Source organism: Lolium perenne, chromosome 2, assembly GCF_019359855.2.
Source record: "Lolium perenne isolate Kyuss_39 chromosome 2, Kyuss_2.0, whole genome shotgun sequence".
In the NCBI taxonomy this organism is placed as follows: domain Eukaryota; kingdom Viridiplantae; phylum Streptophyta; class Magnoliopsida; order Poales; family Poaceae; genus Lolium; species Lolium perenne.
In genome coordinates this window covers 316,815,498-316,838,124 of record NC_067245.2, presented here as the reverse complement: position 1 = coordinate 316,838,124, position 22,627 = coordinate 316,815,498, and the positions used below count along the sequence as shown (strand labels likewise).

General features: G+C 43.5%; 3 long non-coding RNA genes across 8 annotated transcripts; all 3 read left to right on the top strand.

Moving 5' to 3' along the window:
• Positions 1-12,151: 12,151 nt before the first annotated feature.
• On the top strand, positions 12,152-17,042 carry LOC127330762 (uncharacterized). 6 transcript variants are annotated; one of them, XR_011752836.1, is made up of 6 exons: positions 12,152-12,639; positions 12,803-12,890; positions 13,093-13,200; positions 13,354-13,475; positions 13,585-13,632; positions 16,705-17,042. It is a non-coding gene; the product is annotated as an uncharacterized lncRNA (long non-coding RNA). The 6 variants fall into 6 exon arrangements; XR_011752834.1 differs by having other exon boundaries at positions 13,560-13,632; XR_011752831.1 differs by lacking the exon at positions 16,705-17,042 and adding an exon at positions 15,246-15,319 and having other exon boundaries at positions 13,560-13,632.
• Positions 15,324-15,990, top strand: LOC139836193 (uncharacterized). Its single transcript, XR_011752837.1, has 3 exons — positions 15,324-15,365; positions 15,601-15,830; positions 15,912-15,990. It is a non-coding gene; the product is annotated as an uncharacterized lncRNA (long non-coding RNA).
• A 2,526-nt stretch (positions 17,043-19,568) lies between the features above and the next one.
• Positions 19,569-21,941, top strand: LOC127330763 (uncharacterized). The gene is made up of 4 exons (XR_011752830.1): positions 19,569-20,054; positions 21,198-21,256; positions 21,358-21,421; positions 21,497-21,941. It is a non-coding gene; the product is annotated as an uncharacterized lncRNA (long non-coding RNA).
• The last annotated feature ends 686 nt before the right edge of the window (positions 21,942-22,627 follow it).

The following is a 22,627-nucleotide window of genomic DNA, read 5'->3' as shown; positions in this document are numbered from 1 at the left end:
AATAAAAGTAAAAGAATGGTCCTTCAAAGAGGAAAAGCATCGATTGCTATATTTGTGCTAGAGCTTTGATTTTGAAAACATGAAACAATTTTGTCAACGGTAGTAATAAAGCATATGTATCATGTAAATTATATCTTATAAGTTGCAAGCCTCATGCATAGTGTACTAATAGTGCCCGCACCTTGTCCTAATTAGCTTGGACTACCGGATCATCACAATGCACATGTTTTAACCAAGTGTCACAAAGGGGTACCTCTATGCCGCCTGTACAAAGGTCTAAGGAGAAAGCTCGCATTGGATTTCTCGCTATTGATTATTCTCAACTTAGACATCCATACCGGGACAACATAGACAACAGATAATGGACTCCTCTTTTATGCATAAGCATGTAACAACAATTAATAATTTTCTCATATGAGATTGAGGATATTGTCCAAAACTGAAACTTCCACCATGGATCATGGCTTTAGTTAGCGGCCCAATGTTCTTCTCTAACAATATGCATGCTTAACCATAAGGTGGTAGATCTCTCTTACTTCAGACAAGACGAACATCCATAGCAACTCACATGAAATTCAACAAAGAATAGTTGATGGCGTCCCCAGTGAACATGGTTATCGCACAACAAGCAACTTAATAAGAGATAAAGTGCATAATTACATATTCAATACCACAATAGTTTTTAAGCTATTTGTCCCATGAGCTATATATTGCAAAGGTGAATGATGGAATTTTAAAGGTAGCACTCAAGCAATTTACTTTGGAATGGCGGAGAAATACCATGTAATAGGTAGGTATGGTGGACACAAATGGCATAGTGGTTGGCTCAAGGATTTTGGATGCATGAGAAGTATTCCCTCTCGATACAAGGTTTAGGCTAGCAAGGTTTATTTGAAACAAACACAAGGATGAACCGGTGCAGCAAAACTCACATAAAAGACATATTGAAAACATTATAAGACTCTACACCATCTTCCTTGTTGTTCAAACTCAATACTAGAAATTATCTAGACCTTAGAGAAACCAAATATGCAAACCAAATTTTAGCATGCTTTATGTATTTCTTCATTAATGGGTGCAAAGTATATGATGCAAGAGCTTAAACATGAGCACAACATTTGCCAAGTATCACATTATCCAAGACATTTATAGCAATTACTACATGTATCATTTTCCAATTCCAACCATATAACAATTTAACGAAGGAGAAACTTCGCCATGAATACTATGAGTAGAAACCAAGGACATACTTGTCCATATGCTACAGCGGAGCGTGTCTCTCTCCCACACAAGCATGATGTAATCCAATTTATTCAAACACAAACAAAAACAAAAACAAACAGACGCTCCAAGTAAAGTACATAAGATGTGACGGAATAAAAATATAGTTTCAGGGGAGGAACCTGATAATGTTTTCGATGAAGAAGGGGATGCCTTGGGCATCCCCAAGCTTAGACGCTTGAGTCTTCTTGATATATGCAGGGGTGAACCACCGGGGCATCCCCAAGCTTAGACTTTTCGCTCTTCTTGATCATAGTATATCATCCTCCTCTCTTGACCCTTGAAAACTTCCTCCACACCAAACTCGAAACAACTCATTAGAGGGTTAGTGCACAATAAAAATTAACATATTCAGAGGTGACACAATCATTCTTAACACTTCTGGACATTGCATAATGCTACTGGACATTAGTGGATCAAAGAAATTCATCCAACATAGCAAAAGAGGCAATGCGAAATAAAAGGCAGAATCTGTCAAAACAGAACAGTTCGTATTGACGAATTTTAAAATGGCACCAGACTTGCTCAAATGAAAATGCTCAAATTGAATGAAAGTTGCGTACATATCTGAGGATCATGCACGTAAATTGGCTTAATTTTCTGAGCTACCTACAGGGAGGTGGACCCAGATTCGTGACAGCAAAGAAATCTGGAACTGTGCAGTAATCCAAATCTAGTACTTACTTTTCTATCAACGGCTTTACTTGGCACAACAAAACACAAAACTAAGATAAGGAGAGGTTGCTACAGTAGTAAACAACTTCCAAGACACAAATATAAAACAAAGTACTGTAGCAAAATAACACATGGGTTATCTCCCAAAAAGTTCTTTTCTTTATAGCCATTAAGATGGGCTCAGCAGTTTTAATGATGCACTCGCAAGAAATAGTATTTGAAGCAAAAAGAGAGCATCAAAAGGCAAGTATGAAACAAATTTAAGCCTAACATGCTTCCTATGCATAGGAATCTTGTAAATAAACAAGTTCAAGAAGCATAATGCAACAAGCATAGAAAGATAAAACAAGTATAGCTTCAAAAATTTCAGCACATAGAGAGGTGTTTTAGTAACATGAAAATTTCTACAACCATATTTTCCTCTCTCATAATAACTTTCAGTAGCAACATGAGCAAACTCAACAATATAACTATCACATAAAGCATTCTTATCATGAGTCTCATGCATAAAATTATTACTCTCCACATAAGCATAATCAATTTTATTAGTAATAGTGGGAGCAAATTCAACAAAGTAGCTATCATTATTATTCTCATCAAGTGTTGGAGGCATAGTATAATCACAACAAAATTTACTCTCCATAGTAGGTGGTACCAAAAGACTACTATCATTATAATCATCATAAATAGGAGGCAAAGTATTATCAAAGAAAATTTTCTCCTCAATGCTTGGTGGACTAAAAAGATCATGCTCATCAAAACCAGCTTCCCCAAGCTTAGAATTTTCCATATCATTAGCAACAATGGTGTTCAAAGTATTCATGCTAACATGTTCCATGGGTTTTTTAATTTTCGCATTAAACCATTCATGTCTTGACTCAGGAAATAGTACAAAGAGCTCACAGATGTTTTCCATTATGCCTAACTAGTGTAAACAAGAAACAAAAAGTTGCAATTGCAGGATCTAAAGGAAATAGCTTCGAGTACTTACGACGCCGGGAAATAGCTTGGTAGCCGAGGTCCGGAGTGTGAGTACCTTTTACCTTTCCTCCCCGGCAACGGCGCCAGAAAAGTGCTTGATGTCTACTTCCCCCTCCTTTTCCTGTAGACAGTGTTGGGCCTCCAAGAGCAGAGGTTTGTAGAACAGCAGCAAGTTTTCCCTTAAGTGGATCACCCAAGGTTTATCGAACTCAGGGAGGAAGAGGTCAAAGATATCCCTCTCATGCAACCCTGCAACCACAAAGCAAGAAGTCTCTTGTGTCCCCAACACACCTAATAGGTGCACTAGTTCGGCGAAGAGATAGTGAAATACAGGTGGTATAAATAAGTATGAGCGTGTAGCAACGGTGCGAGAAAATAGCTTGCGGGCGTGTAGTTGATGGTGGTAGTATTGCAAGCAGTAGTAACGCAGAGAAAACAAGAAACAAGCAGCGATAGCAGTATTTAGGAACAAGGCCTAGGGATTACACTTTCACTAGTGGACACTCTCAACATTGATCACATAACAGAATAGATAAATGCATACTCTACACTCTTGTTGGATGATGAACACATTGCGTAGGATTACACGAACCCTCAATGCCGGAGTTAACAAGCTCCACAATTTGTTCATATTTAAGTAACCTTTAGTGTAAGATAGATCAAAAGACTAAACCAAGTACTAGCATAGCATGCACACTGTCACCTTCATGCATATGTAGGAGGAATAGATCACATCAATATTATCATAGCAATAGTTAACTTCGCAATCTACAAGAGATCATGATCATAGCATAAACCAAGTACTAACACGGTGCACACACTGTCACCTTTACACACGTGCAGGAGGAATAGAACTACTTTAATAACTTTGCTAGAGTAGCACATAGATAGTAGTGATACAAAACTCATATGAATCTCAATCATGTAAAGCAGCTCATGAGATCATTGTATTGAAGTACATAGTAGAGAGATTAACCACATAGCTACCGGTACAGCCCCGAGCCTCGATGGAGAACTACTCCCTCCTCATGGGAGCAGCAGCGGTGATGAAGATGGCGGTGAAGATGGCAGCGGTGTCGATGGAGAAGCCTTCCGGGGGCACTTCCCCGTCCCGGCGGCGTGCCGGAACAGAGACTCCTGTCCCCCAGATCTTGGCCTCGCGATGGCGGCGGCTCTGGAAGGTTTCTGTGGTTTTCGTCGAACGCATCAGGGTTTCTGATCCAGGGGCTTTATATAGGCGAAGAGGCGGCGCAGGAGGGCTGACAGGGGGGCCAAACTATAGGGCGGCGCGGCCCCCCCTCTGGCCGCGCCAGCCTGTAGTTTGGTGGGCCTGTGGCCCCCCTCTGACCTCTCTGGTGTGTTCTGGATGCTTCCGGGGATTCTAAGATCTTTGGCGTTGATTTCGTCCGATTCCGAGAATATTCCGTTACTAGGATTTCTGAAACCAAAAACAGCAGAAAACAGGAACTGGCACTTCGGCATCTTGTTAATAGGTTAGTTCCAAAAAATGCACGAATATGACATAAAGTGTGCATAAAACATGTAGATAACATCAATAATGTGGCATGGAACATAAGAAATTATCGATACGTCGGAGACGTATCATTCTCCCCCGAGGCTGAGGGCTCTACCGGTAGCTATGTGGTTCATCTCTCTCTCCCATGGTGTGATCTTTATGTGATCATGAGCTTTGTATCACTATTAATCTATGTGCTACTCTAGTGATGTTATTAAAGTAGTTTATTCCTCCTCCATGATGTAATGTTGACAGTGTGTGCATGTAGTACTTGGCGTAGGTTATGATTGTAATCTCTTGTAGATTATGAAGTTAACTATTACTATGATAGTATTGATGCGATCTATTCCCCCTTTCATAGCTATTGTTGACAGTGTGTATGCTATGTTAGTACTCGTTCTAAATTGCAACGGTCTATTATGCACTCTAGAGGTTACTTTAATATGAACTCCAGATGTTGTGGAGCTTGTTTACTCCGGCTTGAGGTGTGCTTTTATAGCCCTACACAATGAATGGTGTTTGTTATCCAACAAGAGAGTGTTTGAAGTAGCACAAGTGAAGAGAAGTTATTTATTTATGTGATCATTGTTGAGAGTGTCCACTAGTGAAAGTATGATCCCTAGGCCGTGTTTCTAAGCATTGAAACACCGTTTCCAACAAGTTCTGCTACATGTTTACTTGCTGCCATATTTATTTCAGATTGTTATTACCACTCATATTCATCCATATCACTTGCATTTTACTATCTCTTCGCCGAACTAGTGCACCTATACATCTGACAAGTGTATTAGGTGTGTTGGGGACACAAGAGACTTCTTGTATCTTAATTGCAGGGTTGCTTGAGAGGGATATCTTTGATCTCTACCTCCCTGAGTTCGATAAACCTTGGGTGATTCACTTACGGGAAACTTGCTGCTGTTCTACAAACCTCTGCTCTTGGAGGCCCAACACTGTCTATAGGAATAGAAGCGTGTGTAGACATCAGCTTCTCCTTCTAATTCTTTCAGCACTTCTTCTCTAGTCGGAATCCTTCCGAGAGGGTTGCTGGAAGAGGTGGAATAGGGTTGAGCTAAACGAAAGTCGAAAATGTTGGGAGGTAGAAATGCTAAAGGTTCTATAGCTAAAGGTTCCGGTTGAACGTGAGGTGGAGATTCCGGCGCATTATCAGTGGGGTTTAGGGTGTGTTTCGACATGTTTCCGGCTGCAAGTACAGTGACTAGAATATTAAAACTATCCGGATCCACTACTACTACCTACATATCATCTCCTACAAGTCCGGCGAACTCACCTGCAATGGTGTGGCGGTTTCCCGTGACGCCGGCGGTGGTTGAAGGTTTGAGAAGTGGGAGTTGGCGCCCGGCGAGACCGTGAATCGGCGGCGGAGTTCGAATCCCGATCAAACAAAATCAACTCGGAAGCAGGGGAGCACTGCAGCGGCGGTGCGTGAAGCTTCCGGGGGAAAGCTCGTCGGCGATTAGATCTTGCGGGCGGCGCTGGCGTGAGGTTGAAGACGAAGTGGTGAGCGGAGGTGAAAGAATGAAAGTAACCGTGCCGGAGGCCTATTTATAGGCCCAGCGCTGAGATGCGTGCGCCGGATCCTATGGCAGGAGCTGAGCGGTCACACCGTTGGATTTCCGGCACGTGTCCTAGGTCAAAAACGGTAAAAACTGAAGCGGCGGTTACCCCATTGCGCAGATCCGAGTTACTCGCGAAAGATTCCCTTTGCCGAAAATTTCGCGCGGGAAATGAGGAAGTTGCATGCATTATGGGGCGCAAATTCCGCAAGGTTATCATTACAGCACAAACAATATAAGAAGATTTCCGGTTGATATGAAGTCGGAAATAATGAAGTTTTGAAGTTCCACAAGATTCTTTCCAGATCGAAAATTGGACGAAGGAATGGCGAATCTTGAAGAACTTCGGGGGCTACTGTTGTGGATAGACTACATGGGTATGCCAACGACGTAGTCAAAGACCCAGCAAGCCCGGGTGGCCCACAGATAATGGTAGAGGCATATTGCCCACCGGGCGGCCCAGTTGCTGTTGATCAAAGATGGATGAAGATCAGCCCAGGAACAGGAGCCGGATCCAACTGACCTACGCCAGGAGCCGGATCCATGAAGGCCCATGAAGTGTTCGGATCCATGACGTCCTGTTAGGAAGTAGGCGGATCCTTGACGTACACGGCAATGTATGTTCGTAGTTAGATGCTTTGTATTCCGGGTAGGATTCTCCATGTAACCCTAGATCCGTGCGCCTTTATAAGCCGGATCCTGGGAGCCCTTAGGGCAAGACAACCACAACTCATTGTAACAACGTGAAAGCGCCCACATAATTCCAGACAAGCAGCAATAGGCCCTGTCTTCGAGCAGGTGTTCCGAAGCTAGGTAAATCGCGTACCACCGTCCCGATAGCTCTCCGCCCTATGACCCCTACTTCTTCTCCCCCTCGTGAGGATCCCTCCTCCGAGGTACCGTTGAATAGGCAACGACACTATCCCCGTCGAAATTGTTCCCGCCACCGCACTCCCGCCATCGCTCTCCCACCAAAAAAATTCTATAAATGCAGGCCTCGACACTCTTCACTTCACACAGACTTCTACCTCTTCTCTTCCTGGCATCTCACCCTTAGCTACCATGAGTGTGCCCTGCTCGGACCCAGATTTTAGGCCGACGAAGAAGAAGGATGCTAGTTTGCCCCCGGGTGTGAGAGCGGAGCGCTGTTGTTGCGGCCGTCTTGCGAAGGTGAAGCAGGTGGAGGATTTCTCTGATTGGTTCGGCATGAAAATTTTCATGTGTGCAAACTATGATCATGATTAACCACGAAGTTCATCTTCGTCATCCACGAGGCCACCGGTATGTTATGGCAGAATGATGTTTATGCATATGTTCGGAGGTGGAGGATTTCTCTGATTGGTTCGGCATGAAATTTTTCATGTGTGCAAACTATGATCATGATCCACCACGAAGTTCATCTTCATCGTCCACGAGGCCACCGGTATGTTCTGGCAGAATGCTGTTTATGCATATGTGTATCTCTTTTATTTTCTGGTTTAATATTATTGTTTGTGTTTCAGTCTCTCCTGCCCCTGTGCAAGTGGTTTCACTGGATAGACAAGGAGCAGCCAGAATGGGCGCGGGAAGAGGTTAAGGAAAAAGGCCGGTGTGCATGGGCAAGGTTCTTTGAGGAAGAACGTCAAGAAAAGGCCCATGCTAATGATAAAGCAGAGAGGGAAAGACATATACAAAAGTTAAGGGCAGAGGAAGCTCGAAACAGAGAGGTGAACCAGAAGAGGATGGACGAAGAGGCTGCACGTCGGTATGCAGAGGAAGAGGTGCGCAAGGAGGGCCGTGAGACGGAAAGGAAGAGATTAAGAGAAAGGGCTGCTGAGGCGCAGGCAGCCGAAAAACGCGGCGACAGGACCGGAAAATGGCCACGCTGGACCCAGGGCAAGTAGAGTGATGTCCTGGCAATGATGTATCTTAATTTCAGTTTTAGTTTTCCGATGTATCTTAATTACGGTTTTAGTTTTCTGATGTATCTTTATTGAAGTTGTAGTGTAGCGATGTATATTTATTGAAGTTGTAAGTTAGCTATGTATGATTCGAGGCTTAGATTTCGCGCCGGATTCTTCCCGTCGAAATTCTCCCGCCCAAGATTTGCCGCAAAAAATTCCCGTCAAACTTCTCCCACCAAGTATTGCCGCCAGAATTGTCCCGCCTAAATTTCCCGCCAAATCTCCTCGTCGCGTGCTATAAAACCCCCCCGCCAGTAACAGGGCATTTCTCATCCTCACTTGCTATCTCCAAGATGCCTCCCCCTAGCGATCGTAGTTTTGACAAGTACATGGAAAAACCTCTTTTGGCCTCTGCTTGTTCAGTTATGAGTGCTAAAAACATAGATAGGTTCGAAGATCTCGTCACAAATGTGACCCTCCTCGTTGAGGTAGGTAGGATTTTTTCTAGCCACATAGGTATGCCAGGGAGAACTCCGGCGGAGATAAGGCAAGAACTACTGAGGTTGCAAAAAAGGTATTATAAGCAGAAACCCAGGAATGAGAAGCGGTTCATCGGCGAAGGGCAAGAGGAAGGGCAAGCGTTTATTCTAAGTTGTGTTAGCAGTGTTGAATGTCATAATGTTTGGTAGTACTGTTTTATCTTCATTTCAGTTATATCTTAATTTGCAGTTAATCTAGAATTTAATACAAAGTAGTTTCATACTTATTACAAAACCATTGTTCCACACATGAAAATACGAACATAGGTCCGAACTTATTACAACTTCGTACAAATCATAAAATTAAAGCACTCGTGCAGCCTAGTTTCTTCCCCTCCCGCGACGTCCCCTTGTGCCTCGCCTACCCCTTACTGCAGGGCCAGTCCCGAAGGTTGGACAATTCGTGTCCCTATGACCAAATTGACTGCAAAGAAAACATTGCCTAGTTGGCCCTCTGGCTTCAGATTCGTCCATATCATTTCGAATGCGCTGCGACTGTCATCTTCCTCTACCTGTTCACAGTAGCCTTGGGTCTGGAATATATCGCCTTTCACCAGGGACTACGGTGTTGAAATTTTCCATTGATCGAAATCCCGCCAGCTCACCAGTCCATGTGCTGAGCACGTCATCTTTAAGATAGTACGGAGACACGAACGAGATTTCAAACATCCCAAGTACTCCACAAACAGCAAGCACGTGAGAGCAAGGCAGGTGAAGCAACTTTGGGTTGTTGCATGTGCACTCGCACGTTGGCCATTCTTCATCACCAATTTTCACATCGTGCGTCATCAGTTAATTTCCACACCCAAACTTGTCTGTAGGCAAGCGGACTTCGAACCTTCTTTCATGCGGACCACAACAAGATGCCTACCTTTCTTCTTCTTATCATCCATGTACTTCATAATCTTCGAACAGTATATTGTGGTTGGGTTGTTCATCATATGCATCTCAACCATCTGGCGTCTATCTCTAAAATATTTGACTGTCCCGAGTAAAATACCCTCTACAATAGCTGTAAGTGGCAAAGCCCTGTTGCCTCTAAGCACAAAGGTATACGATTCTGCCAGGTTCATTGTCGTGACGCCGTATCTAGCACCATGTGTGTCGTGCAACAAAGACCACCTCTCAACATGCTCCTGCTCTATCCACTGCTCAAAGTTTTTTATCTGCCTCCCACGCCTTCTCCTTGTACCGGGCGGGTCAAATCCCGGCAAGTCGCACAGACCTTGCGGTTCCTCCTCAACGGGTGCTGCTCCAGTTGCTGTTTGTGCTGCAACTGCCTGAATATGTGCCGCTACAGTTGCATCTCGCGCCGCGTTCCTCTACACAACTTGTTGCTTCGTGAAATCCTGAAGTTTGCGCCGCAACATACTATACTTCCATTCCTGGTTCTGGATGCACAACTTCTTGAATAGATTCATAAGATTCTTATTCCTGAATTGTGTGTAAAAATTCGCCCCCAGGTGGCACATGCACCAACGACTCTGAATGTCAATCCATGGTGTCTGTTCCCCAGGCTCCTTTAGTGTTTTAATAGCTTTGAGTATACATGCATGCCTGTCATGAAGGATGCAAACATTCGGCTTGTCCTTCACAATTGATATTTTCAGCTGCCTGAAAAATCATAACCAGCTTTCAGTGTTCTCGCTCTCCACGAAAGCAAAAGCGAGCGGCACGATTTGATTGTTGCCGTCCATTCCAATGGCGGTCAGGATTTGACCCTTGTACTGCCCAGTGAGAAACGTGCCGTCCACACATAACACGGGTCGACAGTGCCTGAAAGATTCGATGCAGACACCGAACGAGAAAAACACTCGATGACGAACCCTGTGAGTTGGGTGCTCTGGCAAGACCATGTCCTGGATGTTCACATATGTGCCTGGATTCCTCGCCTGCAGCGTGTCCAACAGAAGGACAACAGAGTCGTAAGCGTCGTGGAACGAACCAAATCTCATCTCCAGCACCCTCTTCTTTGCCCTCCAAGCCTTGCCATAAGAAATATTGTACTGATGATGCTTCTTAACATTTTTCTATATAGCAGTTACTCCCATGGCTTGACCTTCCACTATTTCTGTGTACAACAACCGAGCTATGAGAGTGGACGAAAGGTTTCGATGATCCTGCCTGATACTTGGAATAACACAAGTGTGCGGCACAAAGTCGCTCACCTTCCATGTTGTGTCATACTTAGGAACATAGCCATGCACCCTTCCCGGACAATTGATGTCCATACATTCCATGGTCAGGTATTTTGATGATGACACACTCGTCCTGAACTGTCTTTGTGTCGACATTGCCCACTTAATAATTGCTTCCTGCATATGTCTCTTCGACTGAAAAGTGGCTCCTTTCACAACATTGTTCATGTGATACTCCCAGGCAGAATTGTGGCCATCGTTTATTGTCATTGCAGACGCAAAGTCCTGATTCCAACTACCTGGAATAGGCACCTCCTCTCCGTTATCTTACTCACCAGAATCATCGGACGCATCGGCATCACTTTCACCATTGGTATCTTCCTCTTCCATCTGGTTCTGCATGTGCCCATTTTCCTCGTCACTGTCAACCTCACCACTGTAACCATCTTCACCTGTGTAACCATCAGTCTCACCACTATAACCATCTTCTGCATGGTGTGACTGACTGCTCTGTCCTGGCTGGTAACCACCGCCACCACCGGGTGCCTGACTGCTCTGCCCTGATTCGTAACCACCCCCTCCATCGTAACCTTCTTCAGGAGATGCAACCTCCTTAGCCACGGGAAGCACTAAGGCCACCAGGTGAGTTCCTCTCTTCTCACACCCTTTTAACCAACTCACCCACTTAGAACTATCATCTACCGGCCTGAGATACCAGATAATATTTGTTAACGACTTGGTGCACAATGCATGCACACCAACTGTGTAAACTTCAGGATTAAGCCCGAAACATGATGTCAACCAATCCTTCACCTGCTCCACTGTCCATGTTTTAGGGGCAGTCATTTCCATCTCTACGTACTTGAACTCACTAAGATCAACTCCCATCGCATTTGTTCGGACAGTACCCAAACCATAGTAAAATACTATCTTCACTATATTGGACATCTCTGCTGACCTAAAAAAAAATTCGTAAGCGTCAACAACTACTGGATCAACTACAACATGTCACTAAAGATTAGGGTTTACCCTTGTAGCGTGACCAGCCTCTCCGCAGCAGCACCACGCAGCAACAGCACCACCAATCCTTCACCTGCTCCACCACACCGCTCCTTACACCACCTCCAAGATCTACCTCTTCATCACCATTGCTGCAAAATAGCACCACTAATCGCCTCGAAAAGTTAACCCATCTGTAGATCGGGGTTTCCCTTACTGGTACCACCAAAATGGTGAATTTTTGCTGGATAAATCAGTTGAATCTGAGCTAATACGTGGTGGCTGAGAGGAGTTCGTTGGGAGGACTCGAGCTGAAAGAAGAGGAAAGGAGAGAGGAGGACGAAGGGGCCGCCTGCCCGCCCCCTAATCTTATCCCCCCCCCCCCCCCCCCCCATGGTCGGCCGAGCGGGGGACCCGGGAAGCCTGCAATCGGTTGACGGTCAGCCGATCGGCCCACCGTCAACCGACCGAGTCACATTTTCATAAATTTCCGAATTTGTGTGATACTTCCAAAATTAATATAATATTGTATTATTTTAAAAAAATTCGCCCTCGCTCGATTCGTCCTCTCCAATCGCCTCCCCGTGAGACAAGCGGCGCCCAGGCCAAATCCCCACCCAACCATGCCTCCCTCCCGTAGTCATCTCTGCTCGTCCCTCTCATCCATCCCTGCTCCTTTCCGCGTGCGGCCGCCGGCGAGGATCCGCTGCTCCAACGACGTCGTGCCTGGCACCCGTTTTCCCCAAGACCCCTCCGACGAGGACGTTCACGGCGGGAGCTGCTCCGTGGAGATAGCGGTGTTGACCTCCATGGACGGAGTGGGGATCAGAGGAACGCGTCCTCTCGTGCCTCCCAACCCTGCCGTATCCTGCATCTCCGCTCTCCCAGCGCTCGAGGAGGACGACCTCTGCGGGTGCGTCCCCAACTCAACAGCCACCAGCAGCGGTGGCATCTTGCTGCTGGTGTGGCCTTGACTGTGTGTTGAAGGTCATCCAGCCGACATCCTCCTGTACAGAATCTCCAACCTCTCCGTCCCTTCCTCCTCATGTCAAGGTGATGTATGCTCTCTTCTAGATCTCTTTGGTTTTGTGTGTGTGGATCTGAAATAGCAGGCTATTAGTTGTAGTTTGGTGTGCTAACATGAAGAATACCTACCATAATACATCTTTTCTGTGAAATCATGTACGTTCTTACACCTATTGTTTTAATGGTGCAGGGTTGCGTTTCTCTCAATATTTTTGGTTCACCTGTGTTATGAAAGAACAAGATAAAGTTGCACAGAAGATTTTGCTCAAATATAGCAGGTAATGGTTAGAACTATTTCAGATATGAACTAGTATAGTGCAAGCTAGGGATCTTTCTCTTCATGTTTCTGAGATTTTCTTTCAGTTTCTCTTTATTGGGTTGTGCAAATCCTAATCGATAGTTCCTACAGTACCTCAATGGTGTTAACCTGGTATGTTCTCACCCTTATTGGTATGTGCTCTTACATCTTCTCCGTTGCAGTATGCTAAAGGAGCACGGCCGCTGCTGTACCACGCGAGAGGGAGACCTGAGGCTGCTGCTTGATGAAATACAACATGATTATTCTGCCATCTCGGGTCAGGTTTGAAGGTAATTTAATCCACAACTACATATTTCCTGAATCAGGTTCAGGTAGTTCCCTAGCACTATTTTATTTTATGCAGATTTACTCAATTTCATTTTTATATAAGTAACAGCCTATTTGTGTCTGATACATGTGCTCTTACATCTTCTCCGTGGCAGTATGCTAAAGGGGCATGGCTGCCGCCGTACCTGAGGCTGGTACACTAGTTAATGTAAACTGCGCCTCCTGCAGTTTGGCCAACTTTGAAACCCCTTGTGCCCAGTAGCTGTTGTGTGGCAAGGTACGACCACGAAAACTCTTCTCGCTACAGGACTGTGTTTTACAAATTTAACACGCAGGAGTTGCTTACTCTCCTCCACTATAGATCCTGAACGAATGACTCGTTGCAGACGCGCACAAGTGGGATCAATGGGTACAATTGCCGCGACGTGCGAAAGGTAAGTAGCTGGCGCTAATAATTTAGCTTCTCCTCCACACTTTAAGCCCCACTCGCCAGAACGTTTACTGTTACGGACGCGGTGTCCCATCAAAATCTGGCTGCGTGGAAAGGGACACTGTGTGGTGGCTTGGGACACAGTATTTCTTCTATAAATGTTCCAAGAGTACCCGGCCAGGGAGATGGTCTCCAGGGGGCAGTCTTCGTTGGCCGTTCGATCCACCCTGAGCAGTAATTTTCAGCTCCCACTTTCTACCTCAACCGTCGGATGTGATCGTTCTTTTTTTCCCCATTCCTTCCGGTTCTTGGTCCATGACGTCTGGGTCCAAACGAGTGTGGGGCCGCCAGCGAGAGGCAGCGAGGGTTGCTCGTTTGAGTCGCCTTTCTTTTCCTACGCAGCCGGGCAGCGGTGAAACCCTAGATCGGTGAACCACTACCCAATACGCTGCCTCCTCTCCTCCGCAATCCATGCCTCGTCTTTTCCTCCCCCAATCCGCGCCGCCTCTCTCCTCGCTCCCCAATCCGCGCCCGTTTCTCCTCCCGAGTCGTCGAGGGCCAAGGCGCGGTCGCAGAGCGCGCCCGAGCACGCCGCCGTGACGCGCCTGGAGCGGCAATGAGCAGAGGAAGGGTGCGAGCACCGGAGCGTGCCGAGGCGCCAGGATGCGCCGCTCGTCGTCGCAGCCGAGAAAGCCGGACTCGTCGGACCGCATCGCTCAAGGACAGCGAGTGCGGCTCCACCAGCCTCCGTGCTCACCGCGGCGACCACCGTGTCCACCGTGTACGGCGGGACCCGCTCGCTCGTCGGATTCGAGGTGAGAAATTTATAACCCAACGACAACCTCTCTCCTCCTCCCCAACGGTGGCGCGCGCCTCTCCCAGATGGAACCGGACGGGGACGACCGCGGTGGCGAGCGCGCACGGAGGAGGGCGATGGCGCGGACAAGGTGGCGCGGCGCCGCCTTGAGAAGCTCGTCCACGGCGGCGGGGCTCGAGCGCCGTCATCTCGCCGGCTTTGGGCCGCACTGGCGAGAAGCACGAGGGGGCGGCACGGGGAGCCCTCGTGGTCGCGGGGCCTCCTCCTCCTTGGCACCGTGCGCTGGCGCCGAGCAACGGCCATGGCGCCGCTCGCGAGCACAATAGCCGTCCCGTTGCTCGTCCGACCTACCTCCCTAGGTGAGTTCTTCCATCTCATCTCTTTCCCCTGTTCTAATTTCCCGATTTTCACGGACATGTGCTCACTGCGTCGGCTTTTATTTCTTAGGCATTACACAAGGAAACGGGAAAGGTGGATCTTCCCACCCCGCAGAAAATCATAGCCATCTCCGGATTTTGTACTGATAGTCTCTTCCAGTTTTTAGCTTATATGGTTCCAGATTTATTCGGTGGGTTGGATCGCTAGGTCTGGTTTTACTTCAATTATGATTGTCACGTCAATGTGATCTTTATTATCGAAGTTTTTTCACTACCCAACGTATCTGATTAGGATTTGATATGAAATCAGATTTGCTGATAATCAACCACTCTTTTGCATAGTAAGCATATGTATTTTTTCTGAATGCAACTCATGTTGATAAACTGAGCATACTGTTGCTGCCCTACTTTCGCTTGTAGTAGATTACAGAGATATTGTCCAGGCTAGAAAGAAAGAATGGAGGGTGAGCGAAGAGTGCGGTGCAAACAGCTGGCGGCGGCGGATCGGTGTTCAAGACCACAAGCGCGGCTTCAGAGGGCAAGGTGAGCTTCTCCCAGCCCCCACCTCTCTCCAAGCGTCTGCGACGTGCTCTGCTTCCTTTCTCGTTTCATTTTCAATAAGAAATTGGATCACAACAAAGTTTTCTGAGATTTTATTTCCGAATGCAAGTTCGTGCTGGCACTCATGTTGCAGGATTCAAGGTTATTGGAGAAATTGCCATGTCACTCTTTTGATTTATTTGAGAGCTGCAAATGATGAGCACCTTGTGTTTTTTAGGTACGACAGGCGGTCTTGTGATGAGATGTGAGGTTGGATGGAGCTTTGAGGACTTCCGGTTTGGTGGCGGCATGCGACTTGTGGAGTTGTCTCAGACAACTTCACAATTTATTATTTCCCCAATTAGACTGCTGTTTTGATTCTCAAATGTGGAGAAGGGTGTGGCTTACCTAGAGGAAATGGTTACAATATCTGTCTGAAATATGCGGAAGACACAATATAAGTTGCTGGTAAGCGTCCATATTTCCATGTTTTATCACTCACTCGCGTTGGTGAATTACACCCCTCTAAATCTTGGCACATTCTTACAGAGATATCATCTGTACATGTGTGAGTTTGCTTTGCTTAGGTTGAAGATATGTGTGTCTGGAGATATGAGCTTACACACATTTTTTGTATTGGGTTACGCAGGTTGTAGGCATGAGGATATTCTTCAATGATTCATGGAAATTATAATGTGGGGGACCTCAAAGAATTTTTCTCAAGGAAATCCCAATACTGACATGTTTGCGCGAAGGGTCGTTTCTAATCTTGCTCGATGGTCGAGATCCCATAGAGTAGAATCAAGGTACAGAAGAACCATGCCAACATAATTTTCCCTAGATATTTAATGGTCAAAATTTCAAAAGGCTTGAACTTGAATCTGTAGCTCACCTATGTTTTGAAACAGAGGGAGTAAATCAGTGAGATTGGACATATTAAAAGTTTGTCTTGGTCTCTAGAGTTCCTTGTTCTGCCTAGCCGCCTGGTACCTTTGCTTGGGTGATGCATACGTAAACTCTTAATCTATTTTATAATCTAGCCTTTTGGATTCAAAGAATAAATTGCATCCGAACCTCGATGATCATGATACCATATATTTGTCCCATTCATTTCCCTCTCTCTTCATATTCAAAGTTGTAGCAATTGATATGCGGTCTAGCACAGAGTCTGGATTTTGTACAGGATATGCTTGCTAGATAAATGCGATTTTTGTTTTAGACGTGGACATGTTATGCTCTAAATTTTGTAAACAAGGTTGTCGGTTTAATGTTTGTGTGTTGCTTTGAGTCTTCTGGCACTCATCATCGGATAAATAATTCTGAATATCTATGATCTTGATAGGGATTTCTACAATCTGGAGAAGTCCATACATTTGGGTATGCAAGATCAAGCACTTCTGATCAGCTTTGCAGTCTTCTCAGGTCGGCACATATTTGCATGATCATTCTATCGATTTTTTTAATTAAATGTTAGTTTACCACATGAAAGCAGAGTCTGGGATCCAATTTGGTTCTGATGTTACCTTCAGATTATTTTATTTGTATGCGACATTTCTTAATATGTGGTGATTTTGGAGCTTTGTGACTATTTTTAACAATACATAGATGACATATGTAGTACTTCTTACACTAGAATGGGAAAATGCTGGTACGTTGTGGTATATTCTTTGTTGTCTAAGCTCTACCAGTCTTTGTTTTTGTTTGTTGTGTTATCTGTAAAGTATTGAACTAAAAGCATCTGTATTCTCGCTTTAGTTCTATTTGATTATATGATGCACATTTTTGTCTTCACAAGGTAACCTTGTGAATCAATTTCGATTAAAGTTGGGTCAAATTTTGCTTCTGAGATTGCGGCCACAATTCTCATTGGATTGCATATGTCAGAAACTTGTTCACGTTTTAGTTTAAACAAGGAGACGGAGAAACACGTGGTGAAACCATTCACGTGTGGAGATTGCATATGCCCAACACATAAACTTTTTGGGATCAAATTCAATGTGCGAATGAGTCAAGTGTGGGAAGTGTTCGCGAATACCCATATACCGCACTTTTCCATAAACTTGATGTCGGTTCACCTCAAACAACAAAGGTATGCCGTATGCACTACATTTTATGTCTAGCCAAGGTTGTATACGTGGATACCCAACGTATTCTAGCAAGTAGGAGATGTTGACTAGAGGTTATCATTGTCGTTGTGCAGATCAAGTCCTTTGCGTAGCTTCCGGTTCTATTGGATGAACGGTTCGTGAGGACAACAAATGCAAGGATTGTGGAATTATGTCAATATTGATCTGTTGCTTACAAACACACCACATTTCTTTACAATAGGTAAAGTGGCTTGTCTCAAATAATAAGTTGCAATTTATGTAGCCATTTTTGTGGCAAAACAGAAAATGACATTCCAGATGTATAACTCTTACCCGTTTCTGCAATACACCATATCTTGGAACCCCAGTCAAATATTACTACATTTGTACAATAATGAGTGTGACATGACTTCTTAACCTCGAATTAGTTTTCAAAAAATTGAATTGTGGAAAGACATATTTGTCTTCATATTAAGGTTACTGGAAATTTCATTGTGGCCGGTTCAAGAGGTCATTCGGATTTACAAATCGACATAGCTTGCGTAGTTTGCACCAAAAATATTAATCATGATGCTTTATTTTGCTATTATTTTGCGCTTTGAACTGGCTTGGTGGCGATGAAAGCCAGGACACACTCTCTCAAGTCCCGGGCCGGCATCACGTCTCCCGTTGACACCGGATTCTTTTGCAAAAGTGCCGATTCTTCAACTATGTATACCGTCACCTCCATGGTACGTCCACAAAGAAATTGTTATTTTCTCCTAAATTGGTTTGTTAAAAGAACCGAACAAATACTTCACGCCTATTTGGTATTGGTTGATACATTCATTGACACGCAAATTTACAAGTTATGTTGATTATTGTTACTTCTTCCTTGGTCGTGGTTCGATGCTACGTCAATTTTGAGATGTGCCCGATGCTTCTCATTATCAAAGATAAATGTTGTGTTATACTCACAAATGGAGAGGAACCAAGTTTTTATTAGTGTAAGATTGAAGCAAGGCTCTGTTATTGTGGAATAAAATGGAGCACGGTACTATATGGCACCGCCACCAGGTTCAAACCGCTAGGTTACCTTGACAAGGCATTTCTGCTATTTCTAAAGAATTGGATAATGGGTTTGACTATGATACGTCATAACTGAGTTGGTGATATCATATAATTGCTTGAGGATATGTTTGCAAGTTATCAAATCGGTCCTATCTGTGGTATACGTTCTCCTGTCTACTTCATAGATATCAAAATATTTGAGAGATTCAACAGAAGAATTTTGACAAGAATCAACAAAGATGTGTGATCCTAATGTTGCTAAGGTTTTTTGTTAAACTTCCAATTGATTGAACATCGGAGAACTATCATATGTAGGTAACCTGGTTGAACCTTGTAACCTCTCGCCGCTCTCACACGTATATCTTGCAATATTTTCCGTCTCTTCATATATAATAGGAAATGGTCTCATGAAATCACATGGAGTGTTTGCGTAACATAAGTCGGAGTAACCCTTTTTGTGCCTCTCTCTCTCTTCCCTCATTGTTCCAGCTTGTGCTTGATGCGAACAAAGGTAACGACTATATCGATAAAACATCCCTAATCCCTTCTTTGCGTAGTTGAATGGTCATATATATCTAAATTTTTTTTTGCATATGAGCAGATTGGTGAACCGTTTCACAGACTCATTATGTGTCTCGCACTAGAATTTGCAAGGTTTCTTAGTCAGGCACACTTGGTCCTTCAAAGTTATTTTCTCTGTCTTTTCTTCTTCAATTTTTTTAGTTTATTTATCTCAACAAAGTGCCAACGCAAACTCGTATTCGCACTCAGCTTGCATTTTGAAATACTTGAAAAGCCACCCATACTTCCTATACATTGATGGTTCCTGTAAGATACCTGACCTAAAAAAAGTTCTTCTATTTGAAGAGCACCTTTTAGGGAAAATTTATTTATTAAAATGATCCATATATCTTTAGCTCACGTTCTCATAGCTTTAAAATTCGTTTAATGCTATTTGTTGGGTGCTATCCTAAAGGAATACAACTATTGTATCAATATTCATTTAGAATCGGTACTCTTACTAGCTTCAGGTACTATGGACCTAATCGAGATATGGACTATGGTCAATTTGCCTCTATCATTTTTTGTTTTACAGAATGAGTAGAGAGTATATGTGGTAGAATTGTAAGAGTACCGATATACTCTCTACTCATTTTGTTCGTCCTCGTCGTCCTCTCTGGGATCGGGATGACGACGCTGGGATCGGGATTGAGATCCAGGAAGACAACGTCGGGATTCAGAATGAGGCAATTACGGGTAGCGATGTCTTTTCGTACCATTTTCACCTGGTCGGGACCATCCCAAAACGTCTTACATTTTGGAACGGAGGGAGTAGTACTTAGGGTTCTCCTTGTGGTTTCTTATTTCATGTTTTACTCATGGTTTATCAATCTGGTAAAGAATCTTACCATTTGAGGTTTATCATTCATGCCACTCGAGCGCAAACACCATTCTTGCATCATAAAGGGCATTTAGGTGTTCCGGTGTCATGAACTCATGATGAGCTATGGGGATCCCAAAGATGAAAACTTGATCCTAGGAATCTCAAAAGAAGGTGAGTTCCTACGAAATACATAAATAAATGTGATTTTTGGGGTGCTTACACATGTGATTTACTCCTAATTATACTTAAGAAAGGCAATGACGCAAGTCATACTGTAACACCATTACATCTTAGTACTGTAATTCTGAGAAATATATTTGCAACCATGTTGTTGAAGCCCTGATGGATATATTATACATTAATGTATGACCTGGCATTCACATATATGCTCGTCTTTTTGGAATGGTCAATTGGTTATGACTGAAAAGGTTGCTCAAATTGTTGATGGATATTTCCCCCTTGCTTTTTTTTACTTGTAATCCTATTTTTGGTCAGTATAAATATATTGGAAGTTACAGTCTTAGTGGCCTGATTGCAGGTCTAATATCTTGTGTGAACAAATAAGTCAGATGATTTCTCTGTTTGTGTAATTCCAATTTTGGTATGCAAGTATGATCAGGACCACTTGGTGTGGCCTGCGCGCATTTGTTCTTTGATTCTTAGTGAGGATCCTGCTATATTCTTATTGAAGGAAATGTCACTACTTCAAGTGTACTTATTGTATGTGTTGATTGTACCCAAAAAAATATGATATTTATACACATTTATTTCTCTATGCTATGAACAAATTGTTGGATGCAACAAATGTTGCTCCTGTGTACATGTGTTATCTGTCTTTGAAAGTTTTTTTTTATTTTCTTTTAAAAGGATTGCTTATACAAGCTTAAGAGCTGTCAAAGACATACTGAATTCTTGGAAAACTAAACAGACATCAGTCGACTAAAACTTATGTTTTTATGTTCTTTAAAAAATATTGCCTATATGGGCTTAAGGGCTCTCAAAGACCTCAATTCTTGGACAACTAAACAAACATAAACATCGTAAAACATATGGTTATAGTAATATGTTGCATTTGCTCATGCGCAAGCCGTGGTGCACCAGGTCATCTATGTTAGGTTCAATGAACAATTTGTGTTTGATCATGAATGAACCCTTCGGAATTTTAAGATGCAGCATAATTTAAAATGGCACGCCGTCAAATGCACATTATTGTACTACGGTACGGCCTTGATTGAATGTCCTGACAGAATTATTAACTTTCATATTTTGTGTGTAATAAGACCTGCTTGTTGTGCTCACTAACTTATGTTTCAGGTCCTCATGCTACATTAGGTGTTCTCGGGGAAAAATACTGGTATGACAGTGCCTCAAAAGTATGTATATCTGTCAGTGTTATATATATTACAGTTCATACCTAAGTTGTGCATGAAGTGATATTTCTTCAGCAAAAGTTACCTGACGGTATTTATTACAGTGTATTTAGCATATAAGGAACCTGAGCACAAAATCAAATGGCTGATATGTAGCATGCATCTAAGGTTAGATGTTTCCATTTTTTAGTTCCATAGATGAGAAGACGTGACTCAGGCAGGCTGATACTGTCACCATCGCAGGGCGGCGTGCGCTTGAGATTCCGCTCGAGATCGATCAGATTCGACCGGATTTTGTAGTCAGTCGAGTTGTAGTGTTCAGGAATCAGAACTTGTAAGGTTGTTAAATTTCAAAGATGTAAACTGGTATGAGTTTCAGAATTATATGGTCATATCCTCTATTTTTATCCCAAGGCTGCTAATGTACGAGTTTCAGATTTTTGTGCACTATCGAATCATCTACTACAATGTCCAGACTAGATGGAATGGTGTTCAGTTAGAGAAGATAGATGATCTTGCTTGGTAGCTTATCATATGTATTGTCTCTTTTGATTTTGCTTGTTGATCTTCAGATAGTATTTTTGCTGGCAGACCTTCTATAAATAAGATGGTATATGCCCTTGCCATGCTCTATAAAGAAAAGGGATTTCATGTTTGTGCATGTGGTATTCTCTAAACTGTAGTTCTCTCTTATTTAGCACAAACTTAACTATCTCCTGATGTTTCAGGCATTATCTTCTATTGTTTACCACAGTAGTAAAAAATGTTGTTTGCAGAATAATTAAGTTTGTCACGGTTTTCCCCTGTGTGGAAGTTACTTGTAATTAATGACTACGGGTCCATTTTTGGCTGAGATTTTGGTTTTGACAATGGGACGTACTTAGCTTGGCATGTACATCTTGAATCAAAATGGCAGGTACATCTTGGCATGGTTGTTTATCCTAGGCGTGATTTGAGGGAGATGCACGGTTTTCCATCCTGAATCAATGCTGAGTTTTGTGCTCTTGCAAATGAATATTTCCCTGCGTGATTTTGAGGAAGATGTACGGTTTTGTGACTACCGGAATTTATTTTTTATTTTAGAAATTGTGAAATATTTAATATCAATGGGCAATAGCATAAAATGGGAAAAAAAATCTCATGGCAAAAATGGAAGGCGAATCTAATAGAACCGTGGATGCTCTCCGCATTAACTTTGAATGACCAATACATGAAAGATCATCTTACACCTATTTTGGTATGAAACATCCTGTATAATTCTGTAAAATTTAGAGGGATAAGAAATAAACGCCATATTTGATGCTTATATAACAACTCAAGACATGAACCATCACCAAAAATATAGATTTAAGCACCGAAATAAATTATTTATTA